The sequence below is a fragment of the Columba livia genome, chromosome 3 (genome assembly GCF_036013475.1).
Source record: "Columba livia isolate bColLiv1 breed racing homer chromosome 3, bColLiv1.pat.W.v2, whole genome shotgun sequence".
NCBI classification, from domain to species: domain Eukaryota; kingdom Metazoa; phylum Chordata; class Aves; order Columbiformes; family Columbidae; genus Columba; species Columba livia.
This window is the reverse complement of record NC_088604.1, coordinates 92,542,137-92,549,666: the sequence shown is the minus strand read 5'-3', so window position 1 is coordinate 92,549,666 and position 7,530 is coordinate 92,542,137. Positions and strand designations below refer to the sequence as shown.

General features: G+C 39.1%; 1 long non-coding RNA gene across 1 annotated transcript; it reads right to left on the bottom strand.

Moving 5' to 3' along the window:
* Window positions 1-3,199: 3,199 nt before the first annotated feature.
* On the bottom strand, window positions 3,200-7,006 carry LOC135579106 (uncharacterized). Its single transcript, XR_010471563.1, has 2 exons — window positions 6,815-7,006; window positions 3,200-5,858 (listed from the first exon to the last, which is right to left on the bottom strand). It is a non-coding gene; the product is annotated as an uncharacterized LOC135579106 (long non-coding RNA).
* Between the last annotated feature and the right edge of the window lie 524 nt (window positions 7,007-7,530).

The window sequence follows — 7,530 nt, the reverse complement described above, 5'->3', positions numbered from 1 at the left end:
TACTATTGACAAGTCGCAATACCTAGGACAAGTTCATGGGTGAATACCTGGTGGCAGAAGTACATCTTGAAGGCAGAAGAAATTATTTTTAAGTATTTTATTTTGGTCAGTTCCATGTCTTAGGAATAGGGTAGTGTTTCACATGGATATTAGCTGAATGTAATAAGTAATGCTTCCATCATTACCCTGTTACTCTATCCTGGCAGGTGATAACTTTCACTTACCTACCACATCCTTTCCTCGAGTATGGATGAAATCCATGTGACACACCTACACAGGAAGTATTTAGACCTTTGGAAACTCCAGCTGATATCAAGTACTAAAATAAATAACCCTGAACATGTCACTTCCCTGAGCCGGGAAACTGGACTAGACAATCTCCAGTAGTGCCTTCCAACATCAATGATGCTGTGATAACACCTCCTCACTAACATGAGTTACCATAAGCGTGTTAGTGCTGTCCCAGCTCCCCATCCTGGCATTCCACAGTACTAGAATCATGTTCAGAACTCCCCGTTCATCTCCTCAAAGGGCTTCTTAAAAACCTCAGGTGTGTATCACTTCTTGCATACAATGGAGCTCTCCGTAAAACAGAGTTTGCCTCTTCAGGAGACAGAAATCTTCTTAGGGATGGGTTGAGCCCATGGAATGAACTCCCATGGGTAGGATAAACCTGTTTCCCAAGACTTAGTTTTACCTTCTGGCTCCAAGTGGAAGACATTTCTTCTGCTTTGTGTTCTCCAACAGAAATACAAAGTGAGAGATATACACGCAAAACCAAATCCAATCTGACAACTTAATGTACCAAAGTGTAATATCCCATACACTTTTCATGCCTTGTGATAGAAGATGAGAGTAGACACATGATGGATTTCAATCATCAGACTGAACAGGTGGAGAACACTCAAACCCAAACATTTGGAGTGCACTCTTCAGTGCATCAAGGGGTGCACTCTAAGAAACTATGTAGACTGGAACTTGCAACCTCCATAGCACTTATAGAAAACCATCAGTAAATAATAACAGTGATCGTTTGATCATTGTACAATGTCTTCTCTCTGCTAGCCTGGGGTGTAGGAAACAACAATGTTGATTGTACACAGGGTGGTCCTGAGGTTTTCCTTTAATTACAGTAAAATATACCCAAAATAGAACAACATAAAACAATCTGCTTGGAAAAATCCAACCAGCAAATAATTTTATACACAGTTGTCTGCTTGCATGGTTTCACTTTCATTTCTTCATTTTATTACACAGAGAGGAGCAGGTGAGGCAAAGACATGTTTCTAACTGTGTAACCTTGCCTTTTACACTACCAGCCCCAGGCCTTACAGCCTGGAGTGAGATAAACAGGAACATTTCTGTTAATTTTTCCTGTTTTGAGTAGATTTCACTCACTGAGTCCCAAAGCTCCCAATAGCCACATATTGTTGGAATATCCTTTCCTCTTATTAATGGAAATTATAGATATCATAAACCTGAAATTCTAGAAGACTTTGCCAATCATGCTCTGCAATCAATTTACCTTCTGAGCTTTGCCTTGTGTGTGGCGAAAAATGGAGGCATTGGCAGTGGTAGTCACAAGACTTTGTTGGGCGGTGGTGTATGTTCTCAGGGACTTTTGATGTTTCAACTTATTCCTATTTTGATGTGCTATAGCCCAAATATGACATTAATCTGAACAAACAACATGTACCCTGCCCATTTGTATCTACACCTGAAGGTATGGATTGAGCACAGAGACAGTCTTTTCCAGTAAGTAGAGGGAATGTCAACATTTTCTTGGATGTTAACTGTAATTGTGTTCCTCAACCGTGTTCTGTACATACAGATTGAGGGGGGTCATTAGCTGGAAATCATCCACCCTGATTTTGGAAGCTCTGCATCAGTAGTGTATCATGTTAACCCCAAGGAAATTACCTTAAGCAATTATCTAATTAGGCAGAGTTTTCTCTCTCTCTTTTTCCACTTATATCCCAGCTTTACCACTATCCTAGCTGTCATCTCATTTGTAACGATCACCCAAGAGGCATATACAACGAGGCATTCTCTGGCCAAGTCTCGCACTGCTTATGCACAAATGACAGATTTGAAACACATTACAAAATTCCTGCATTCCTAAGACAGCCCAAAATACTCAGCCCTATTATGTGAAATCCACCTTCTGCTACAAAGATGGGAAAGCCGTTCAGCTCACAAAAACTGCCGAACAAATAGTTTGGATATTTTACATGTATATGTTAATGCATTTGCTCTGCTTAGGTGGAGGTGCTCCCCATAGCATCAGTGATTATCGGATTATCTAGAAGACACCACATTTTTAATTTAGCTCTGTTTTTTATAAGCTGTGCTAATAAAATCTGCACCCCATGGAAACCCCCTGCTCATCAGCTATTACCCAGCCTAAGGCAGCACAAGTCTGTTTACATTATAAATAAAAGATAAAATATGCTCATTGCCAGCTTCCCCCTTCCTGAGGGACACTTGTCACGAATCTATCCTGCAAAACTATCTCTTCACTTCTCTCCCCTGACTTCCCCTTGCCCCAGGACACTTTGCCTTCATTTATCTCTTTCGGACTTAACAAACCACTACAACTACCTTAGATCAATTTCTCAAATCACAGTTTAATTATTTAGAAGGAAGTGAGCTTTTGCTCTCCATTAAAACAACAATCCCTACCCCCAAGGAACAACATTAAATCATTGTTTAATCCTTATTACTGCCTTAGGCCTCCCTTGGTATTGCAGTGTTGTTGAAACTTCATTTCAATATTTACCACTTAGATCACTTAAGGGCTGTCAGCTTTAATAAAATTTTATCAATTGGATGCTTATATTATTCACAGTTTCATAAAAATAACAAGACCTGCCTTGGTATTTCACATCTATGGGCTAATTTCTTTGACTGCCAAGGGATTTCATTTTATTAGCATTTACACATAATGTGAGTGAATCTTTAAACTGATACATATTGCACAAAGTTAGTAAACAACATCATACTAAGTTACATGCATTTTAATATATGCATCACTAAGTTTACAACTGCAATACACATGAATAAACCAACAAGGCAGGTTTCATTGTGCAGTCTCCTAAAAAGCCTGGTCTTTCAAGAAATCTCAAACCCTCTCTGCAGAGTATAAACTAGTAACAACTCTCTGTGGTAGGTACACAATAAAAATATCGCAGAATCTCAGTTTAGAGGGGGTTTTGCTGTCAAAGAACTTGTTAAAGCACAACTTGACAGGGAATGTACCAGCTCAATCAATAGGGTAGCAGTAATACAGTATAACTTCACATTACCTCTCAGACCAGAGAAGTGAACTATACCAAGTCTGAAGTTACAATATTTAGCTATAATGTCTTAAGTGGGAATGGCCAGTTTCTGTGTACTCTTCCAAGTCCTTCTTGGACAAGAGAGATTCCTGGAATCATCCAGATACAACTACAGCCCAAGCACTTCCTCAGTGTCTCAGTGTCCTTGGTGTCATGTGTTGCTGCATCACTAACAATAGCATGACCTGTTTAAAGCTAGAAGCGACTGTGGTCTCAGGTCTGCAATAATTCCTCTAAACATGCATAATACCATACATTCATAAGACAGATCCTTCTTTGGACTGGTACCACTGGCAGATTCAGCTCCATGCTTCTGAGATGATCAACTTTGCACAGACTTCTCAGACACAACTTCTTCTTCATATGGTAGAACTACAGTCCTTCTTGTAGAAGAATGGATAAGGTTTTCCCCAAGTGGATGCGAATTTATACTTTAGAGGCAAGGGTACTCACTTTACGTTAAGAATAATCACTGTGTTGTGAATCTGAGAAACTTGCACAAAGGGGATAATGAGTATGTCGAACAGTTCAGTGGAAGAGGAGGAAAATCTACATATTTTCAAAAAAAAAGTGACTTTTTTTTCGAAATAGGGTATTACAGAGCAACTAACATTCCTGAGAATACTCACAGAATCACGGAATGGTTGGGGTTGGGAGGGACCTCTGGAGATCTTCTTGTCCAACCCACCTGCTAAAGCAGGTTCACCCAGAGCAGATCACACAGGGACTCATGTCTATCCATTCTGCCCTTGTTTGAAAATGTCTCCCTTTCCAGACCCTGTGCTTCCTTCCAGATTTGTTTCCCCTTACCATCCTTACCATCACCCTCTTAGTCCTGTTTGATCTCTTCCAGTGGTGGACTTTCTTCTGTTTTCCTCTGCTTTTAAATTTTTGACCTTCATCAAATCTCTTCTGAAAATATCAAAGGATTCATTGTTTCTTGCAGATAATTTTAGCTCTCTCACCAATTTAAAACCTCTCTGACCACAGAACCTATGTACTTAAAGAAGCTAGATTAAACTTTGGAAAAAATGGAGAGGGCTTAGAAGATCCTGTTTCATTACAAATAATGAATCATACACTTAGGATGCTGAATGTGAAAATGTTCACTACTTAGAGGTCTGGATGCTGTTAAGTCACTTTTGGATATAGGATTCTTTACAGCTTTCCTACACAGTCAGGAATAATTATTCAGAAATTGCATGAAAATAGATGACATTGAACAAGAAAAATGTCCTCTTCTTATGCAATAAGAACTGCTGCTACATTTTAAATCGACACTTTACCACCTTTAACCTGAATTCACTTTGAACGCAGATTAAGGTGCCAAAGTCAACTGGCTACTTGCAAATTCTCTACTATTACTTAGCTCCTGTGAGCAAGGCTGGATTTTGCATTTAAAAAGTGATGAGAAAAGACAATTCAAAAAGAAAACCAGCACTTGCACTACAGTTCTTCCAATTCTGCATAATTTTCAAAAGAAAATTTTCCAGTTATACCCGCTCAACTCTGTCACACACATACTTCCTACACTCAAGCGTGCAGACTTTCAGTATCTTGACAAAACTGATTATTTCATTTTTTACAATGACAAAGAGGCTTTGATTAGGAAGCAGCACTGGTTTAGCTTACAGGTAGGATGAGTTAGCACCCACGGTCATTTACAAAATGAAGGCCACAGCTACACCCCATTTCTGTTGATGGTGGTGGAAATTCTACTATCAGTTGCAACTAAAGACAGGATCTGTCTATGAATTTTTAGAATGTTTAATATAATTTATTTTTACTGCAGCAATAAGAAGAGGTTTGAGTTGCAGACTGCAACCCTCAACATGCTCAAACAAATGCAACAGAAAGTCAAAGAGCTTCCAGTCTACAAATAAGCCATAACAAGGCAAGTAAGGGACACAACCAAGAACTGTATAATATGCAGTGGTCACAGTAACACAACTGCCTAGGGCTTTATTATAATTAAAAGACACCAAGAAAGGCTTAACTTTAAGAGGAGGCCGATAATTAACATTAAAGTTGAAAGAGTAGTAAAGCAGGGACCATGACAATTAAACATGACTGAGAATGTAAATATATGGATATGAAGTGCAAAGTGAATGTTGCCAATTTTCAAGTCAGTTTTCCTAGTGAAAGCCCTAGTGGGGCAGACAAAAAACAGAGCTTATAAAAGAACTTGGTTGCAACCTTAGCCACAGAGTCTTGACCACAGCCCCATAATAAAATTACTAGTATATTAAGCATGTGAATGTGGGGTGATACAGAAAAGAAGATGGGGGCCCCATGGCTGGGTAGGGAGCCAACTGTGATTTTAACTAAAAGCAGATGCTTTCCAAGAGAGAATAGGTGCAACTTGCTCTTTTATGCAAGTCACGCTCAATTCACAACCATTTTCTTAGATGTACACCTTCAGCACAGGAGTTCATGTGGCCTAAATTGAATGTAATAATCCAGATGGGAGTACAGCGATTCTGCATCCTTTCAACCAGAGGGTCAGGTTACGCAGCGATCCTATTTAAAAGCATATAAAAACACGAGCTATTCAGTGTGCAGCTGAGAGCGCAAGAGCTTTAATCTTTACATTATCCATATGAACACACTTTCTATTTTTGGTTATTGTGCCACACAAAGCTAATTGCTGTTGCTTTAGAACCAGTAACCGCTAATGGGTAACTTTCACTTTTTGGTGACCAGCTCTGACTTTATCCAGGTCAACCACAGCCAAAACCTGTTGCCAGTTGGTGGTGCATGTAAACCCAGTGGTCTGAATCCACCTGCACATATCAAATGAAGACAAAGGAACGCCCAAAAGTAAAAGCAGGTTCAGCTGGCTGAACTCCACTGCGAGTAGGGAAATTGAACTGTACACATGTCTAAGGAAGATCCCACTAGGCAGATGTGGATTGAAGAGCTGCCCTCATTTACTAAAATACTATTTAGTTATATGAAAGGATTTCAGGTTCTGAAACCTCCAAGCTCAGCACCTTGCTAAAGAGCAAATCTCCACCAACATTGTGACCTTAATTCATCAAGTTTTAGTTTCTTAACAAGAACTGTGATATTTAAAGCACTTTTTTTTGGCATTACATGTGAAATCTAGTTGATGAATTGATAGATTTTAAAAGAGGTCTTTGGGAGGATGGGCAGAAATCTGGATAAGCTTTTTTGTTTGCTAGCCTCCTACTTTTCATGCTCTCCCCTCCTGAGCTAGATTGAAATATGCCAAATCACAGGAGCTGTTACCTTACAGAGCTTCCTACTCACAGAATGAATCTTTTGTTACATATGGAGGTGTTAATCCCTAGGTAATCAACAGCTTAATTAGTTCATAATGAAGATGAAAGGCTCCCTGGCTTATGTTGTTGCTTATTCTTATAGGTTTTCTTGTTTTATTTTATTCAAAGAACTATGGGGTGTTAACAACTTCTGCAATAAATCAAATAAAAATAACATAAAACAGGGCCTACCAGCAGCTCCATCCTGGGCTTTGCTTGCACGAGCAAGGTCAGCTTGGCATCATTGCAGATGTGTTGTTAGACACTGGAGCATAAAGGAAGAACAAGAACATTTATGTTTGTGACTCCTGAGCCTCATCTTCTTGTGTAAATGTGCCCAATCATACAAGCATGTTACCTTTGCCTTTTTGCATGACAAGTGACTGTGTAGCTCTGGAAAGAGAGTTAGAGAAATCAGTCAAGTAATCAGAAAATAGTCTACTTCGGGTAAGGCTCTTGACTAATATGTCCTCCATCCCTGCAAATGAATCCCAATTCGTGACTGAGTACAAAAGCCCAAAATGAACACTGTTTGTTCAATCTTTTCGCCCAAAGTAGAAGATAAGGTGGCATGTTTATAACTATAATTTCACCAGCTCCATGTACAATTACTAAAAAGATCAGTGTTAACCAGGTCTGCTGTCACTTATAGAATTACTTATCCTTTTTACTGTAAAATTACATCAATTCAATACTTTTAATAAAACCAAATAAAACTTACACATCCCTTTCTTTCTGTAGCATCCATTCAAGGTAGTATACAGATGGAAATCAGAGATACAGAGAAAGGAAGGTTTTAAGCCTCAAGCCTCTCAAGTTGAATCAGTGCCACACATGTTTTTCGACTCAGAAATACTTTCTACATTCATATAGTCAGCCTTGCACCATCTACTCTCCAACCCACATGT